Source organism: Thamnophis sirtalis, unplaced genomic scaffold (assembly GCF_051295495.1).
Source record: "Thamnophis sirtalis isolate CommonGarterSnake01/CBP01778 unplaced genomic scaffold, rThaSir2_p1.2 scaffold_6, whole genome shotgun sequence".
Lineage (NCBI taxonomy): Eukaryota > Metazoa > Chordata > Lepidosauria > Squamata > Natricidae > Thamnophis > Thamnophis sirtalis.
In genome coordinates this window covers 66,649,164-66,670,228 of record NW_028261386.1, presented here as the reverse complement: position 1 = coordinate 66,670,228, position 21,065 = coordinate 66,649,164, and the positions used below count along the sequence as shown (strand labels likewise).

Below are 21,065 nucleotides of genomic sequence, written 5' to 3'. Positions count from 1 at the left end.
CTGGAAAATGACAGTTGGTCTTACCTGAACTGTTATTTTAAGAGTTGTTTGCAGGATGGTCCAGTTTCCACCCTAGTGTTAGACAGACAGTATTGGGGGTGGAGGCGTCTCCTTTATGTCTTGTTTTCAGGATCTTGGGAACGCATACTGCATTGAAACAGGAGTCAGAAGGTGGAGCTCAGAGGCGTGGCTTCAGCTTCAACCCAGTCTCTAGGCCAATTGGCTGTGATGATACCATCTCTGGACCATCCTACAAACAACTCTTAAAATAACAGTTCAGGTAAGACCAACTGTTATTCAGTCACATTTTGTTCCATATAGTATCAACCTTGTGAAGTTTCCTCTTTCCTCTATGTATTCAAAATAGACAATGATTAATATATATATATATGAAGTCTCTCTCTCTCTCTCTCTCTCTCTGTGTGTGTGTGTGTGTGTGTGTGTAGCTTGTGTATATGTGTGTTATGTATGTGTATGAGTAGATATATACTTTCTTTTAAAAGCAGGTAACATAATTTCATTTTTAATGTATGCCAGTGTGCTCACCATAAAAAAGAACAATAAAACTTTTTAAATCACATCTTAATCTTATCCAGAAATGTGAATTTTTGAAATTATAACCTTAAAATGTACTGGAAAGACATTTAACCATATGTGGGACTGCCTTCTGACTATCAAATTGGGGGATCTTGAAATGAACGGGATACAATTTTTCAAATGTCCAATGCTTTCATGGCAGATGAGATGTTTATAATATAAAGACAGTTCTAATATTATTCATCTTCAAATTCTCTTTTGTATTGTGAACCTTACAAAAGAGCTCACTACATTGAAGTGCTTTTCATTCTTTGTAGCTTTCTAATGAATGTATAAGGCACACAGGTTATAGAAACTAAAGCTGAAATAGGACTATAGATAATATACCTGTGATGTTTTATTTAATGTGGAAATTGAGAAAGCTGACATTTCATATACTAAAATTCAGATCAGAATATGAACTGTCTATGGATTCCCACCCTCCCAAAATAATTGTGTCACATCAGTCTTAATCATTCTTTCATGGATTAGTTTGACACATTTCGTAATAGGTTTACAAATTATGAAACCATAATCTTGTCCTTTTAAAAGAAATGCATTTATAATACAATAAATAAGACAGGAGCACTGATTCGCAACACTGATTTTGTTGTTTTTTCAAAGTTTCACTAAGAAAAAATCAATGAGACAATATCGTTTGTTCATTCTCAACATAGTGTTACCTCACACTCATAGGAACCTTTCCATCTTCTTATTTACTGTAAATGTATTTCTTCTCATGTCTTCCTTGTATCTATTTGGTTTTTGGTGGTGGACAAGGGGAGTGCTACATAGAAAATTTAGTTGCTATTATGAGTGTACCCTAGAAAAACTGCAAAGTGGTGTGGAATTCACCGCAGATGTTGCTACTGAGTACTTGTTCCCTGGGATTAATATTTAGCCATTCTTTTATAAACAATGTTTAATAATACCTTTCAGCAGAATCTATTCTTGAATTCTAAACATTTCAGCAGCTCTGGATCCTACATAATGTCAATAGTGTTTGAGAGTTCTGAAATAGTCCTAGCATATTAAAACAGTACAAAACCAGAATAATACAATCCTCAACAATTCAAAATGCATTAATTTCTTGGTGTAATGAATTTATGGCCAATAGTTTGAACTAATAGAGACTAAAGAATAGTAACAGTTAAAAGAGAATAAATGCCATTACAGTTAATGAAACCTCATTTTGAGTAGACACACATGGGATTATTTTACAATGTTAAAAGAAAACAACAGCCCCTAATAAGTACATGGACATGTCTATGCATTTTTCATGAGAACAACACAGTAGCATTTTGTTATTATTTACTTTCAGGATTCTTTTTTTCAAGTTCCTAGTTCAGTTTATATGCCTGGAATTCTCTGGTAGTTACTGTTATAGCCAAAAGCTATAAGCTATATAGCTCATCTAAAGCAGCCAAATCACTCTGAAGATATAATTTAATTGTATTTGCATGAATACAAACAATAATCAGTATATATTAAATCCTGAACAAAAGGGGGCATAATGGCTCAGTGATTAAAGATGATGACCTTGTGAGCTGGAAAGCTGATAGCTCACATTCGGGACTCAAGTGCTGTGTGACACAATGAGCTCCCACTTTTTGTCCCAGTCCCTTTAAACCTAGCAGTTCAAAAGAATGCAAATGCAAGTAAATAAATAGGTACTACTTTATTGGAAAAAGTAACAGCGTTCCGTGCACCTCGGCATATAGTCATGCTGGCCACATGACGACGATAGTGTCCTTGGACAACGCTGGCTCCTTCAGCCAAGAAATGGAGATGATCATCCCATGGAACCTTTACCTTTACTAGATCCCCAACAAAGCTTTGTTGCTTTTCTAAGCTGCCATGAACAAAAGTAGAACCAGAGCTTTTATTTATTTGGCTCATTGCATTACAAAGGCAAAGTAGGATACAGTGAAAATTAACAATGTGACACTGCAATGTTTTGGATAAACCCATCTTTGTGATCTTATTATTATTTATCCCATCCTACTAGATCAGCATGCTAGCCAAACAATCTTTGGTTAGTGATTACAAACAATCTGATTTACTGTGCCACATATTCCTAAGTCTTCTTCCTGTTGCTGGTTAGGGTGAATTCAACTTACTGTGAATGTTGTCTTACAAGGGTCCCATTTGTGTACTTACAATGTGTTGTGGCCCAGCAGGAGCCATTGGAGCTGCAAAAAGACTCCGACAGCGAGGGGCCTTATGAGTTGGCTCTGGAAGAGGTGGAGGACCCTGGACAGGGTTCTGACTCTGAGCAGGGTGCAGAGAGGCTGGTTGGCCACCAGGAGGCGCCTGAGGCATGGAGCAGTGGTGAGAGCCACTGGGAGTGTGCTCATGACATCAGGCCTTGGAGTAGTGATGAGGAGACAAGGGAGGTGGTCCTGGATGCCCGCCAACGCCGGGCAGATCAACGGAGAAAACAGCTATGCAGTTACAAAAGATAATTGGACCCAGCTCCTCTCAAGATTGTATTTAAGGAGACCCTCGGGGAGGAGTCTGATTTGCAGGATTCAACTTCATTCTTAACACTGGAGAAGCTGTTATCTGTCTCTGTCGAAGTCTGAGTTGCTGCCAAGGTTCTTATCTGTTTGTTATGCTTGGGCTTTCAGCCACCGAGATTTATGTTTCCTGCTAATAAAGTAGAATTCTAGTTAAGCTTGTCTCGGCATTCGTTACTGGATGGAGGAGGGGGTCAGAACACAATGGAAACCAAGTCTGTGTTACCAACAAAATCCTGCTTGGATCTTTCATGGAGTTAGATAGACTTAGTGATCCTGTACACTGCAAATTAAGCCAAATATAGGTATAAAATTTGACATGGTAAAATGTTATTTTAAAAAGCACATTGTAGTTATAAAATAAAAACAATTTAAGCTTTTTAAAATCAAAGCTCTTCTAATTGTTCTATTTCTTTAAAAAACTATGCAGGTTTCACAGACCTGCTTGTTTTTATTGAACAAGCCAAACTATAGTTATGAAAGGAGTTAAGAAACACTGTTTTGAGGAGATAGGTAAAACCAAGTTTTGCTTTCAGCATTGATTTCTGGATATATATTAAATTTTCATCATTTCTGAAAACCATAAACAAATCGTTCATTGACTATAGTAGTATGACCTTATAAACAAATACCTAAATGAATATGGAAACTGAATCTGCACCCTGTAGCAGATTGTTTGGCTTTGTTCTTACTTCTCTATTGCACATGTTTAAAAAGAAAAATATACACATGACAAAGGAAGAAAAGGGGGGACAATATTCTACAAACATGTTTGATGATGGCCTGGAGAAACGGGGGAAAAAACTGCTATTGGTTTTGGAAAAGCTCCGGAGATGGAATGGGTGCTTGTATGGCGGAGTTCATCAACCAAAAAATTCATTATGCTTGTTTTGCTTGAATGAGTTTGCTGCATCATAGAAGTTGAGACTGAGGATCTTGATGAATGAGCTTGGATTCTAAATTGAGACTAGGAGTTGGGGCTATATTTAATTTCAGTTCAGCTAAATAAGAATCAATTTGATTTTGGACTGTTAGAGCAAGCTATACTTTAAACTGACCACAGGTGTTTTTGTTCAAATTAAACAAATCATAGGATTGAAGTAGAATAGATTGGAAATGTTTCTTTAGAATGATGACGTATACCATTGCTTTATGTCACTTTTAAGTTAGCAATTCCTTACTGTTTGGAAAAATAGAATCAGATTTAGCTCACTGTCTAGTCTGCCAGTGAGTGAGTGCCATGGATATAGCCTTTCTTATTCTTTCAACCAGACTTTCTATAAATATTTAAATTCTGGTCATATGATGTAGCTACGCACACTTTCTTTTGGAGTTCTGTGGATCATTGTGTTTTAAGCACTTCATTTTGCAGTCTAATATTGTTTCACTTGATTAAGCCATGAGATCCAAAAGGTCTCTGTCAAGTTTTAAGGCACTTAGAGAAAAATCATGATAAATCTGGCAGTAGAACATGTGTGTGTGTGTGTGTGTGTGTGTGTGTGTATGTGTATATATGTATGTATGTAGGTAGGTAGGTAGATATGGATATAGATATGGATATAGATATAGATATAGATATAATGCAAAACTGTACTACCATGGACCTGCCTAATTCTGTGCTTTATCTCTTTGAATACCAGTGCTAGCTATACTTCCCATATACTCCCACACCCCATTTTATGTAATAGAAGTAATAGATTTTCTTAAAAAAACTCAGGAAAGGTGAAAAAGTAAGAAATCAGAACTCTGCCTCTGTACTACAAAGCACATGTAATGCAGACCTATCTTAACCAGAATTTTAGAAGAGAGACTGAACAATTTGCAAGATTCCACCTTGCAACTGTCATCCAGAAGCCCTCTTTTATTAAACTGTTTGAAAAAAAGATACACAACAGCAGTACAATCCTGGAACACATGCAAAGCAAATTAACACTGGGATTGAAATAATTCATCTAGTCTGTGGGAAAGGACTACAGAGGAAAATGCTACAAATGAATGACTGGTTATGAAAAGATATTCCTAGAATTTGATTTCTAAGGGAATGGTCTGAGTTATTTAACTGATGGACTTTTTGTAATAGATCAGTTACATCACAAAAATTGAAAAATATATATATACAGTATTGCCCAAATATTAATCAGATTGAAACCTGTCAGAGTTGGTGATGAAAAAAAAAAAAAAAACTTCTGCCAGATGGGTCATGTCTAGACTTGCAGAATGAGGATTTTATTTCTGATACGAGCTATTTTTGTAATTGCAGATTGGAAAACTAACAGTTGATGATAAACAAGATCTAGATTTAAAATTTAATTCTTAAATGTAGTCAGAAAGCATTTTGGAAGAACATAGCAACCCAACTTTGATTCTGTTACAATTAAAGACTAAATGGTGTGTATATCTGGTTTCTTGTTCAGCTAAGCATCAAAGCCAATTCTGTATTGCTATAAGTTCATATTTTGAATTAGGTCCACCAGGAAGTCAAAACCCTTGATGATGATATTGGTTAACATAATCTGTAGCTTAGTGTTAGTATTTATAAAAATTGTAATAATTCCTATCTCATTATTTTCAGAAAACTAGGCAACAAAATAAATGTGCAGGTATTACAGTTTATAGAGGGGTTAGAAGGTATTTTTCACCTCAACAGTGTGGGATTTTTTTGCCAGCTTTAATGTCTGTATCTTCTTGCTATCTTACTTTTATCTCTTGATGTTATTTAATCTCTAGTCAGATATAATTGAACATTTTTCTTCTCATAAGATCTTGTTATTACCAAATGCCCAAGTAATTTTATTGATTTGATGTTTAATAACTTTATATTTGAGCAAAATAATACAGTAAATAGCTATGTAGTCTTATGTACAATATTATTTTTATATTCTGGATAAGACTTCAAAAGGAATTGAAATCTTAAAGAGGAACTGTATATGTTACAACAGTAATCTGTGCATACTCAGTTTTGTGGCTAACCCATAACTGCATGCTAGACAGTTGGATGCAACTAGATTAATTGGTGAGGAACATATTTATATGAACATATTTATATTGCTTGCATAGTTTAGAAAAGTTGGAAGTGTTTTTTAAATGAGGCCTATTAAACCACTCAACTAAAAAAATCAGGAAGTCTATAAAATTGTAAAGTTCATAGCCTTTATTGCCCATATTTTTTGCCAATAAACAAAGCTTGAACTTGAACAGTACCAAAAGCAAATAAGGTGTAGAAGGTATAGTGAAGACCTGGTTGGATGATTCCTATAATTGAAATACAATGACTGAAGGATGCAAATTGTTCAAAAGTGATAGAAGGCGGAGTTGCAATTGAATGAAGTTGGTGGTGCTTTAGAGAGTATAAAATTAAAATAAGAATGAACACTGCAAATTAACAATTCTATTTTATTCTGAAATTGTTGCATCCTCATCTCAAGTGTTATATCTAGTAGGATCATTCTTATCCATTGCAAGGTCAAACAGCCTGGAATAGATTCAGAGAATGGTAATGAAGATTACCAGGACATTAGAAAATAAGTGGAAATATTTAACTTTGAAAACAATACCAAAAAATGAATAACATCTTTCAATTAGCAGAAAAGGTTGTGCTAGTACTTATGGTGTTACCTAGTTTGGGTAATAAGACATCTGCAAGAAAACAACCAAGCTCAGAAAGCACCAAAGGGATAGGGGAAAACATTTCAATCCTGTGCTACAAATATTATCCTGTATTGGAAAGGATGTCACAAAGCAGAATATCAAGCTTTATTATCATTCCAGAATGCAGGACATAGAGCAATGAATTTAAATTACAGAAAAGATAGTAATGTCAATATGACATGATCTGTCAATTCCCTTTTGTCCTCTCTTCAAGCCCTCCAATCAACAGCAACTTTTACAACTTTTTTTAAAGAATAATCCAAATATTTGAAGTTTATAAAAGTTTATAAATTGATATGATGAACAGGCTAGTCATAAACGTGCCACAAGACTCATTGTAGGAAATATTGTGTACTTTGACTTACTTGCTTTATAATTACTTATATAACTGAATTCAGAAATAATAGAAACCTGATAATTGCATTCTAATTCTATAATTAGACCAAATTTTGGATGTAGCCTTAAACTATATAGTTCTCTCTATAGTCACTAATATTTTAAAATTAAAATTCTCAGTATGGCTAATTTCCAATAATGGCTGCTATGGCAGACACAGTCTTTCACTGTCCAAATATTTGCTTTTTGGCAGCCACTCCTATTATACAAAGTTTCCTATTTCTTAGGAAATAACTGTTGTACTTAGCAACGTTAAAAGATAACTCACCCAAATCATGCTTTTGGAATAATCTTTTCTACTTGAACAGCTATTTCAGAAAAGGTGAACTGCATGCTATAAGGAAAAAGAACATGGACAAGTACCTGCTCAAACCTCAGTCCTTTCATTTCTAGTTACAGAGAATAAACACAAGAACAAGAGTAAGGAAACCAGGTAATCATACGTGCAATAGTGCTTCACACAATATACTTTTTACTTGATCTGGCCATTTTTATTTTATGATTGCCACTTACACTCATGAGATATAGAAGCACTGTTAGATTAGGGTGACCAGATGACCCGATTTCAGTGGGACAGTCACGATTTATAACAATTTGTCCCTCCGCCTTTTAAAAAAGTCCCGATTTTTTTCTGGCTTCATGTTGAAAGCCCAGTGGATTTGCTTAAGAAATCCTAACCGGGGCAAGACAAAAGACACCCTGTCTAATCCCTCTCTCTCTCTGTCTCAGTACTTTCATTGAAGATATTAAAACGTTAAAGCAACAAAACGGACCTCCCCCCCCCACCGCGCCACTTTTTTACCTTATTTTATAAGAAAAAAATGAACTGGTACCATAGAGCTGCAGGAAATGGCTAGAGAGGTCGCCAGTGTTACTTCCTGGATTTTCCGGAGGGGAGGGGCATGGAGGTTGGAGGACTCCAAGATGGTGGGAAAGTTTCTTTGAAAAATATTGAGTTTCTGTCTGCTGGTAAGTGTGCTGGATTTTTTTCTTTTATTTTTTAATGCATTTTAAAATAATGTAGGTTTTTAAAAATGTGCAGCTGCTGTTTTTTTATTCAAAACAATATGTGATGTGCCATGGAAAAATCATTAAAAAAAAAACCTGAAAGAACAAAAGGTTTTTTTTAGGGTATTTTCCTGATCAAAACTAATTGTTTCTGCATGACACCCTTAATCACAAATAGCCAACTACACTTCATTCTAAATAGTTTTATTTCCTTTATTGTATGTGATTACTCAAGTCCAAAAACTGAGTTAATTGGATAAACTCAGCTCCACAATTTACTAAATATACAGTTACAGGAATTTCATGTATAGTATGCTGTCTCTTAGGGTTTATTGAACATAGGAGAATAATATGAGAGGGATTTGATGTAAAATAAGCTCTTTTAATGAATTCAAAATCAACGCAGCAGACAAGACACGGGAGTGAACATAATACACACTTTAACAATATTTTTTTTCTTTTAGCCATCAAATACTGCAGCAAGTGTGTCAGTAATAAAAGCAAGACAGGCATAGGATTTTCCAGCCAGGTTAATTTTACTTTTTTATGGTTTTGATGTTGTATAATTAAATAAAATTAATTATCTGTATTAGAAAGTTATGAAGGCTGTGCAACATTTTGAGGTGATATAGAGTATGTAAAGGCATGTATACAGTAGAACCTCTGGTCACAACCATAATTCGTTCCATAACATTGGTCGCAAACTGATTTGGTCATGAATCAAACCTAATTTTGGAAATTTGGCGCTTACAAAAAAAATGGTGCAGAAGGGGAAATCAGCAGCGGGGGGAGGGGGAGAATGTGAATATTTTGGTCAGAAGCGTTCGTGGCCAGAGGTTCACATCTTCACTTAAGACTTAAGATTCACTTAAGATATAACATCTTCACTTAAGATTCACTTAAGAACTGTGGCAAGAAAGGTGGTATAGTGACCAAAGTTACAATGGCATTGAAAAAAGTGACTGATGACCATTTTTCACACTTAGTGACCATTTTCACACTTAGCGACCGTTGCAGCATCCTCATGGTCACGTGATCAAAATTCGGATGTTTGGCAACAGTTACAATTTACAAGTTACAATTTATATTTGTGAATTGTAGTTATGTTGAAATAAAAAAAACATTACAATACTATTTTTGCGTTGTATGAAAAATTTTGTTGCTCCGTATAAAATTTTTAATCAACCTCCCCCCCCCCCCCGGTCAAAGGTGCCTCTCTTTACCAATCTGAAAATCTGGTCACCTTATGTTAGATATAAATGTAGTAATACAATATGAAGCTCTGCTTTAAAGAAACCTGGTCTTCCCCCAAACCAAAGAAAGCAAAGATTCTAGTGGATACCAAGGGAAATATTTGTAAAGGCTCCGTCATGAACTTCAGCAGTGGTAGGTTGCTGCTGGTTTAGCCTGGATAGGACCCACCCGGATGCTTCTGTGCATGAGCACACGTGGGAGCATGCCTGAACCAGTATAAAGAAATTGGCAACCCACCTCTGAACTTCAGGTTTAATTTTATAGGTCTATATTCAAATGCAAGGATTCTCATGGCATTCACATTTGTATCTAATATGTTGTAGCTAATTTAGGGTTCAGTGTACTTAGCAAACTGAGAGCCATAAAGCATAGAGAATAAACCCCTATTACATTAACCATGGGCAAGTGATAATGTGAACATAGTCGTGTATTTATTTCTGCCTCTCTGCTCTGTGGAAGTACAGAAACACTGGCTTCTGATTAGAAGTAACCACTCTTATTTTGTCTAAAATATTTAACCTGAAATAAAGATTAATCCAAACAAACTGTGGTTATACTGTGGTTTCCTATTCTAGCTTCCTATTGTTTATCAGATGAAATATAAACTTCATCATAATTGCTTCAAAGAGGGCATGTTATTTACAAAGTAACAATTATAGTTTACTATTACAACCAAATTGTTATTATTGCTTAGATTTATAGCACTAGCTGCAGGTTCTCAGTAACACCCATTCTTCTAATTCTATCCCCCTAACAATAATTCTTGAAATATCTTCAACAGATAGTGTAACCACCCCAAAATCTTCCAAGGAGTTACTAAATTGAATTGGTATCTTTCCAATCCTAGTTGCAGTTGGTTTGCAAATTATGGTTTATACTTAATGCAATTTGTAGTTGTGTTTGATTTCATACAATGATAACATCTGGTATCAATTTGTTCATGAGACTGCTGTAGATGAGGACATATTTATGAAACTTTCCACTGAGCATAGTGTGTATGGGAGGAAGCAGATTGAAGAGTGGTCCCCAACATTTGCAACTGGGGGGGGAGAGGAAAACCAGGCCGCCTGTGTGGTGGGACAGTGCACATGCACACATGCAGCTCAATATCATACCAGCTTACTGCTCACGCAGGTCACGTTGCTTATGCACCAGCCTGCTGTTCACATGGCCCAGTTACAAATAGGGCTTGGCCTGTTAGTGGACCGTGGCCCAGAGGCTGGGGACCCCTGAGATAGAACTTGAAACTTCACTGTGATTTCCCTGACAGTAGGTTAAGTGATGCTGCAACAGCCCTTTCTGGTATATGGAGACTATTGAGATCTGGATGGGAAGCAACAGGCTAAAACTGTAATTGGAGGAACAGTATTGAATGAAGGTTTGATTATTACCATCTTTGATTGTGGATGGGATTACATTGCCCCAGCAAAACCTGGTGTGAACTTTGAGGGTTCTCCTGGACATGTGATTCTTACTAGAGGAGCTGTTGGCAAGCTTGCCCAGGAGTATGTGGTGTGCCAATGATGTTCATTCCTGGACCGGATGGGCCTTCTCAGGGTTACCCTACACTGGGTTATCTTGCAGTTGGGATTACTGTAATGCACTATATATGGGGCTGTTCTTGAAGAATATATGGAAACTTCAGGTGATCCAAAATGTGGCAACCTGCATTGTTCTGCAGAAATCCAGATTTGCACATGTGACACCTCTTCTGTGAGGTTATGCTAGTTGCTGATTTGCTTCTGTGTGAAATTCAAGGTAGTATCTATCATCTTTAAAGATGATAGATACGATTTGCAGCCAGAATATTTGAGTATATAATCTCTCCCTGGCTATATCTATCTGATCCACCAAAGTAACAACATTCCGTGATATGCTGGCCACATGACCACAGAAACATCCTCAGCAGTGGTGGGTTGCAGGCGGTACACCCCAGTATGCGCATATTGGTGCCTACCAGAAGCAGCAGCCACTGTATCAGAAAAGTGCTTCAGAGGGCCCGCCTGCCCGCCCTTGTTCCTTACCTGTATTTAAAGGAAATGGGTCATCTGTGCATGCACGCACAGCATACGGTGCCTGTGCGACCCTCTGCCAAACAGCTGAAGTGTTGCAGGCGGTGGGTGCACATGCATGTGCAGCGCGTGTGCCCGTGATGCACTCCGGGCTCCCATTGCAGCGTACCAGTTGCAACAGGAGCCGAAACCCACTACTGATCCTCAGATAGCATTGGCTCAATGATACTTGAAATGGAGATAAGCACTACCCCCTATAGTCTGCATCAAGTAAAATCTACAGTGATTCCTCCAACCCACCCACTAGAGTGGTAAGGCATCTGATGTGACCTAGAAGAAGAGCCTTCTCTGTAATAGCTTCTTCCCTTTAGAAAGAGCCCCATTCTTGCTACTTTTCTGGAAAACCCTGAAGATACGGGTCTGTCAGTAGGCCTGGAGACCCAGGTTGATTTGAAGTCAGTCAAGTGGCTTGTATGATTGTGTTTGTTGCCATAATTATTGTGGATTGGAGATTTCCGGGTTCCTTATATTGTTGGTTTTTAATGCTTTACATTGCCCGGAGTCACTGAATGTGAGTTTGACAGTCATATAAATCTATTAAATAAATAAATAAAAATCAGAATTTCATATTACAACTGAATCCTGATGAATAGATCCTATTAACTTTTTTTCCAATAGCCTTTTATTCCTTTTGCTCTAATTAAGGGATGCAGTTACTTGAGGTCAGTCAATAGAAAGAGGCTCTGCACTTTCATGCTGGTCTCACAGTAAAGAGAATAAATATTTTTTACAAATAATTAACAAAATCATAAACCCACAGATATTGTTTGGCAATGTGTTCCAAGATAGACATACCACCTTTGTCAAACTTTTGTTAACAGTATCTTATGTTTATGGTCTACATTAAAAATACATGTTAAATATTAAATTAAAAGTTTACGTGTTCTGGAGGGACAAGGCATTTCAAAGGGGAGGGTGTTTAAATAGTAAATCTGATGAAAATTCTTGTTTCACCAGACAAATATGCTCAGTGACAAGAGACAGGTGGTTTTATGGTGTTTCAGATAGATGTTAAGTTTAAACTCCCATGTGGTCTGAGGCCCCTTTTGGAGACCAAAACTTTGAAATACTGCTCACCTTTACTGTGCACATCCAATTCTCCTTAGCTTCTGAGCTCAAAAGAAGAATAGTTAAGTGAAGATACATCTGGAAACGGTAGCTTTGAAAGACTGAATATCTCTTTTGAAGAAAGTAATATTGAAAATAGCAATAATATAACCTAGGGAATTAAATTTAATCTGGACAAAAACAGTAGAAATACCTTTTATTATTTCCTAAGCTGTAATAATGCTTCTGCCTTTATCTGAATCTGAATTAGAACAAAAACAAGAGTAGGAGATATATAGTGTATTATCATAATAATGTAATATCTTATGTGTGGATGCACTTGCTGGTTCTATTAGAACAATTATTTAAGGTAAACATGCAGGAAAGGTCATGAAAAATCAATGTGCTATCAACTTGTATGCAAATCTATATGAACCTAGAATACATTTGAATATTGGGACAGGAAAACTTAAAAATAACATAGTTACATTAACTATAACACTATAGTTCTATCCCAAAGAAAAGCTCAAATAGATGTAATTAATGATCTTGATGGATGATATATGTATATTTTAAGGGTTTGCAGTACGCTACTTCAGAAAAGAAAGAAAAAAGATATCCATTCTGTACACTATAATTTAAGATAGATAAAAAGGATAGAGACATGCATACACGTGCACACATATAAAGTTAAATTGAATTTATATGTACAAATTTTAATAATCAAAAGGCAGGACAAGCAGTTCTTTAAAGAAGTGTATTTCTTTTTCTTTCTCATGTCCTTTAGACCAGCCATTGATGTGGGTGCTATAATAGTGCAATAAATAAAACTCTTACTTTATAAGCAATATATTGCTTCCTTAAAACCCCACACAATATTTTGGCGTGTTTGTTTTCTTTTTTCTTTTTAAAATAGATGGACAAGCAGGAAGCTCAGGGAAAAAAAGCAGCATTCTTTAAAAGTTTTATCTCCGGATTTGAAATAGCAACCTTATGTACACAAAGCAAATATTATAAACATTGTTTTAATTATAAAAGGCTACTTTAAAACGTCTAGAGAATATGGTAAGCATAGGTTCATTTGAAGCGGTAGTTCTTTCCTCTGCAAATTTGCCAGTGAACGTCTGAGTTTATCTTGTTAGAAACTGGAGCATGCTATCTTAAATGAACAGGAGCACTGGAAAAATGTACTTTGGAAGTAGAGCAGAAAAATAACTTTTGAAGTTGTTTTGATGGTAAGGGAGTAATAGAGTACAATACTACTTGTTTCTGGCCTCCAGAAACAGTTACCTGACTTTCTGGTGATAAGTCAACTGAGGAGTGCAGAAATGTATTTTCTATTAATACTAAAATGTATTTTCCCCTCAATTAAATTTCTTTATACACTATGAAAGCACCCTCCTTGTTAAACTCTGTTTGATCCTTTCGCCTTGTTCACATCAAACATTGGTTCTCTTGAAAAATGTCTGCCTTTTTTAAAAATTCTCCTGGTGAGTAATCTTACCTGATTTTGTAGTGCAAATATTTTATAAAGCCAAATTTCGATGTGCCAGCTCACCAGGGAAACCAGAACAGGAAACAGAACCAGATGAACTAATTCAACTTTATTGTAAGGCTACATTAACAGAATCTTCCAAGTCTGAATGTATGAATTTCCTTCAGTCACTTTTAACTGCCTGATAAACTAAGGCAGGTCCTTCCTAAGTTTTTCTCTGACTGCTGAGTTGCTGGGGGCTGATTGTTTCCTATGCAGCATCTCCTCTGCTCATCCCTCAAAGTCATTCCCAGGTACTATTACCCCATGGTAATTTCATACAACGATCACCAATCACCGTATTATCCAATCTTTTTTCTTTTGAGTTACAAATTATAATGGACTTGGAGTATTCCCACTCTCTCCAAATATACCAGAGAGGCAGAAACATTGGAGATGGTGCTTCTGCAAAGGGTTTTATAGATGAGGACCAGAAATTTGAATTGCATCCAATAACTGACTGGCAACCTATTATTTAAACGTGATGACACAAGAATATAACAAGGGGTGCCTCTTGCTTCTTGTACCATCACGTTTTAAACTAACTATAGAGTCCAAATTGTTTACAAGGGCAGCCCTGTATAGATAACATTACAGTAGTCAGTGACGTGCGATGAGGTTTATGGCTGGTGAGGCAAGCGGGCAAAAGCCGCCCTATGTCGGACACAGCGCCGGGGCTTTGAGACATCCTGGCGCTGTGTCCGCCATACAGGCGGAATGCCTCTATGTCCAAAAGCCCCAGCGCTGTGTGTGACATAGAGGCGTCCTGCCTGTATGGCGGACACAGTGCCGGGGTGTCTCAAAGCCCCGGCGCTGTGTCCGCCTTACAGGAAGGATGCTTCTATGCCAGACACAGCGCCAGGGCTTTTGGATGCCCTGGCGTTGTGTCTGCCCTACAGACAGGACGCCTCTATGTACAAAAGCCTTGGCACTGTGTCAGACATAGAGGAGTCCCGCCTGTATGGCAGACACAGTTCCAGGGCGTAAGGGATGTCTCTATGTCGGACACAGTGCTGGCGCTTTTGGACATAGAGGCGTCCCGCCTGTATGGCGGACACAGTCCCGGTGCTGTGTCCTCCATAAATGCAGGACGCCTCTATGTTGGACACAGCACCGGGCCTTTCGGAAGGGCTCTACCATACCAAGGAGAACCCATCTTTCTCCCCTCTCCTACAAAACAGCATCAGAAGGAGAAAGGGGCAGATTATATTAATGAAGACACCCCACATTTAAAGTGGTTCCCCTTAGACAGGAAAAGGAAAATGATTATAAACATGCCTGCTGAATGGTCAGGCTCCTCGCTTTAACAGTTTTGCGTTGCCAAATTCCACTCAGACACTTCCCAGCTGAGGGATTTCCTACTGCCCAATAATGGTTCCGAAACATTTAAAAAAGTGCCAGCCCGCACGCCAGCAGAGATGGGTAAAACACACACACACACACAAATTACTTACAATATTACAATTACTTACAAATTACATTAATTTTGAATTCCTTCCCCTCCCTCCAACCCACATACCTTTTCCAGCTGTTTCACAGAGGATTTCAACTTTGCTCTTGTCTGACATGATGAAAATGTAAAAATGTAAAAGGAAAAAGGCAAGAGCTGCTGAGGTCAGGCTCTAGCTGCTGCCAGAGTCTCCAATGGATGACTCTGCTTAATTGTTTAAAAAAGCTCCTAAAAACGTGCCCTCTACAGGAGGAGGCGAGAAAACCACATGCCTCATCTACATAAGGAATTTTTCGGCTTTTAACCCTTGCTTAACTCTGCTCAAGTGATCATAAAGATAGACTAAATGAGGCACGTGGTTCTCCCGCCTCCTCCTGTAGAGGGCACTTTTTAAAGAGGCTTTTTTAAACAGTTAAGCACTAAGCAGAGTCATCCACTGTGACTCTGGCAGCAACTACCTCAGCCTTTTTCCTTTTACATTTTTTTTTCTTTTCATGATGACAGTGGTGAGGTCCTGCCTCCCCTGACTGCACGTCCCTGACAGTAGTAAAAAAAAAAAAAGCAAAAGCAGTTAGCCTTATATACCGCTTCATAGGGCTTTCAGCCCTCTCTAAGCAGTTTACAGAGTCAGCATATTGCCCCCAACAATCCGGGTCCTCATTTTACCCATCTCGGAAGGATGGAAGGCTGAGTCAACCTTGAGCCGGTGACATTTGAACAGCCGAACTGCAGAACTGCAATCAGCTGAAGTAGCCTGCAGTGCTGCACGCTAACCACTGTGCCACCTCGGCTCTGTGTAATGTAGTAGTAAAGTAAATAATAAGTTGGCACATAAGATGAACTTTTGCAACAGGTGTGTTTTGATTATGCAAGTTGCTCATAAGGTAAAGGTAAAGGTTCCCCTCGCACATATGTGCAAGTCATTCCCTAAGGGATGTTGCTCACCTCCATTTCAAAGCTGAAGAGCCAGCGCTGTCTGAAGAGGTCTCTGTGGTTATTTGGCTGGCATGACTAAATGCCGAAGGTACACAGAACACTGTTACTTTCCCACCAAAGGTGGTCCCTATTTTTCTACTTGAATTTTTACATGCTTTTCAACTGCTAGGTTGGCAGAAGCTGGGACAAGTAATGGGTGCTCACTCCATTATGTGGAGTGTAGGGATTGATGTATTATTTGTGATGTATTATTGATGTATTATTTGTGTATGTATGTTGTTATCTTTTGTTTAAGGCAGGTGGACATGAAAGTTCCCTAAATAATGAAATAAATAAGGGCATATTTGTGTCTGCAACCAGAAAGCACATCAAGCAGTGACAACTAAGGATTGGAACTATATTTAGATAAATAATACAAGTTCATAAGTTTTCTTTTTGTTTGCATTATTGAACATATTTATTTTTCCTCTTTATTTTATGTATGTTTAGTATTTGCCACTGAGTTTTAGTGTTCCTTTATAAAAGCAAAAGAAACTTACAATCATCATAGTTTTCAAACTGAATTATATAAAGGACCTCAAAGTTATGTTTATAATTCTGACAATAAGACTATGAAAAGAAGTGTAATTAATCGTGCTAATACAGAAATTATCTCTATAGTGTAGAAAGTAATTTTTTGTAAAATGTATTATAATTGTCAAAAATAAGTGGTTCTTTTATAAATGTATTGATGTGGTGGAATCTGGCACTGAGTTAGGGGAAGTTTCTTTATTGCTGTACACCAAAAGACAGACTCTTGCCACACTAAAGCCTATTCTTGATAACTTATCTAATAAATGAAATGTCTGCTCAAGGCTAATGTTACTCTTTTATAGGGAATCCTAATGGTATAAATCTTCTACTTAAAAGACTTCATGTTCTTTTATATTTTACACATTAGAGTTCATTCGAGTGCAAAAAGAAACAGAGATATTGTATGTGTGTAGATGGTCTAATTTTTTAAGTCTAGTTTTAGCCAAGCAATAATAGAAAGAAATAGCACCTATCTGGTCCTACACAGTGAGTTTCTAGGATTGTACTGGTTGCTGAAAGTCAGACAAATGTGGCTGTCTAAAAAAATAATTTCAGTTCAGTAGTAAAATGAGAGGTTATTCCTGCTGGTCTGCTGCACCGTCACTTGATGGTCACTCGAAATAGGAGGGCTGCCAAAGCTTTGGATCAGACCATGTCTATGCAACCTCTCACTTCTCATGGATCCTGTCATTCTCTATGGTTCATGGATATATTGAGGGAGATGAAACAAGAAAGGAGACATCCAGAGAACCACAAGTGCTATTAAGACCTACTTTTTTGTGCTAAGGGTAGCAAAGTGACAAGACTTTTCTGTTATTATTGCATCCATAGATACCTGCACTGCAACCTTTCCCAGGTGATGTGAGCCCTTTCGTACTGTGAGCTTGGCTAACTGCTCTTTAGAATGCTGCCCCTTCTGGTTAGTTAAAGCTGCCCAGGCATTGTTATGTGGGTAGGATTTAGCATTGGTAAATTATTATTTGAGCAAGAGGTTGTTCCTCTGCTTTTGGATTAAATTGATTGAGAAGATGGTGATGCAGCACCTTCAGATAATTCTGGATGAAGTGGATTATCCTTTCAGTTAGGACCAGGAATAGGACAGAAACAGCATTGGTCAATTTAAATAATCTCTGGTGGGCTAGGATAGAGATTGGAGGATGGAAGCAGCCTTTCAGTACCATTGCCTCCTGTAAGCCTTGGGGCCAGCTCCAGGTTTTGGGGGTGGATGGCACAGTATTTTATTAGTAGTTTTCCTTTTTCTGGGATCAGTCTCAGATGATGATGATTCAAGAGAGAGATCCCACCCTTGATCCCTACTTTGTGTGATTCCATATGGTCAGTATTCCCACCTCTCTTTTTAAACATCTAGATGAAGACACTGGGTGAGATGATCTATCAGCATAGGATATAGTATTATCAGTACACATATGATATCCAATAATATATTTCTGCATCTAGTGAATTAAGCAGTGAATTAAGCAGTGGAGACTGTAGGGGCTTGGATGGATACCAACAGGCTTCTACTGAATCCTAGCAATATTATGTAGACTTTGGATTTTGCTCCCTTCCGTTTTAGGACCATGCCATCTTTGCTATTACAGGGGGTTGCATTGCCCCAAACAAACCCAATATGCAATGGGAGTGGGGGTTCCCCCCTAAACTCACAACTCCTTTTCAAATAGCAAGTGGCAGTCAGGATTGCACAGCTTTGTGTTGTGTACCAGTTGTGCCCATTCCTGCACACATTGTTTCTTTATCTCTTCTGTAATTTTAAATCTCCAAAAAGGTTCAAGTCATCAATTTTGCTTTAATTATTCATAGTTCTCTGGGGTGAGGAGAAGAGTAGCTAAGAGTAGAGAGATACAGCTATATTTGTTAGGGTTTTTCATATACCTTATTTATGTATTAAATATATAAATATGTATTTTTTTAGAAAAATATTTATATGAATATCTAATATGTATTTATAATATCCCAGAATTTGAGTCTATAATCTCCCAGGATTGAAATGCATCATTAAAAAGGCACAACAAAGAATGTGCTTCCTGTGTCAAGTCAGAAAGTTCAGACTTCCCCAGGAGCTATTGATACAGTTCTATAGAGGAATTATTGAGTCTGTCATTTCAACTTCTATAACTGCCTGGTTTGGTACAGCAACCAAATAGGTCAAGTACAGACTTCAATGGATAGTAAGGATTGCAGAAAAAAATAATTGTAACCATCCTGCATTCCATTGAGGATCTGTATAGTATACTGCACAAGCCAGAAAGAGGGTTGAGAAAATATCTATAACTGTAGATATAGATATATAGTGTGTAGATCTGTAGGTCTGTATAGACCTACACAGGAGACAAATCCCTTGTGTATCCAATGGCACTTGGCCCATGATCTATTCTATTCTATTCTATTCTATTCTATTCTATTCTATTCTGCAAACAATAAAATATTCATCAAGTAGATTAGACTGGCACAGAGGATGAAGTTGATACATGATTTTGTGGAAAATGACAATTATGACTGAGCTTTCCTCCTTGTGAAATTTTAATGATTGTCATTACTGATAGTAAATTATGTCATCCTTGAACATTTCACAACTGAAAATAGAGACAAATGTGCCATACGTTGTTCTTGTACTGAAGACAGATGCCTAATTTTAGTCTTCCTGCCCTTTCATGTCACCTACCCTCCTTCTGAAAGCTCTGCTGAATCTGCTCCATCTATTTAATTCTAGACTTAAGCACCGAGATGTAAAAGTAAGTGATGGGTAAGTCAAGCAGTGTTGAAAGTCTTAGAAGCCAGGGATTTTATAAATTTCATTCTCAAGGTCCTGTGTGCCTGCTACTTGACTTTCAAGTTCCTAATAATAGTTTAATCCTAAACTTTAAAGATTTTACTTGCACAAAGCTTTTGCACCTATGTGTTTGAAATGGAGGTCTTATTAACTCAATCGGGGAAATATTGCTGCAAATTCCATACAGTTTTGCTAAAATGTTTTTAAAACATATAGAAAAGTTATTTTATTAAAAGTTCAAAAAGCAAATATATTTATACAAAATTGTTAGCAGCTTTCAATCATCCAGAAGTGACTGTTACTGTAAATTTGATCCAATATTTATCATCTTCAGAAATGGACACAGTTGGCACTAGCATTAACTGTGGAAATTCATTTTTGGCCACTGCACAATTCTCTGATTTTTTAAAAATGGAATATAATTAGAGGTTGGATTCTGTAATACCCATAGCCTTCGTTTTAAACTATTCGGAATGGAAGGGAAGCAACCTATAATACTATTCAGAGGGTGCTCTTTTATTTTTGTGGTTATGAATTATATATTTTAAGTCATATAGCTGGTTGACCCGCAAGAGTTTTTCTTCCTTGGTGTAACCTAATGTGGAAATGACCTTGAAATATAGGGCGGAGACACTGTCTAGAGAACAATCAGATAAAAGGGGAGGGGGAGCCTGCAGCTGCATAACAGGCCGAGAAAGAAACTTAGAATGGATCCCCCACCCAAAAAATTATCAGCTTGTAAGAAGAGAGGCAGGAGGTTTGTACCTTCAGACATGGAAGATTCTGTTAATGTAGCCTTACAACAAAACAGAATTAATTCATCTGGTCTGCTTCTTGTCTGGTCTACTTGGGAAAAGTGACACCTAATTAGCTGCAATTAGCTTATATTTTCTGGTTGGAATAGAAAATACTGTTTAAAGTAAGAAACAAGCAAGAGGGCAACTTTATGGCAGACTATGAGTAACTATGAAGAATAGATTAAATTACTCATGTTGACAGGTGCTGAGAAAGATCCTGATGAGTTTCACTACAGCTGATGGTGGCAACTATTTTAGGTAGGGGACCACCAAAAAATCAGCACTTTAAATTTGATGTGGGAAGTGAAAAACACATTTCTTGAAGAGAGTAAGAATAATCCACTGTTCCACTCTTGGAAGAAAATAATATACTGTATATGTGAGCAGCAGAAATTTGGCTTAAATAGAAGGGAGTGTTACCTTTTAAATAGGGCATCTGTCACTCTTTCCTCTTTCCTTTGCAA

General features: G+C 37.2%; 1 protein-coding gene across 4 annotated transcripts in view; it reads left to right on the top strand.

Moving 5' to 3' along the window:
* The window catches only part of CHRM3 (cholinergic receptor muscarinic 3), a 263,909-nt gene that overhangs the window by 47,329 nt on the left and 195,515 nt on the right, over positions 1–21,065 (top strand). Inside the window, exon 2 of one of the 4 annotated variants that reach the window (XR_015696984.1) lies at positions 2,757–3,295. The exons of 2 other annotated variants lie outside the window; for them this stretch is intronic. The gene's annotated coding sequence lies outside the window, so the exon portion shown is untranslated. Of the gene's footprint in view, positions 1–2,756; positions 3,296–8,656; positions 8,677–21,065 lie in introns of those variants that run through there. One more of the 4 variants, XM_087718049.1, reaches the window with a different exon arrangement.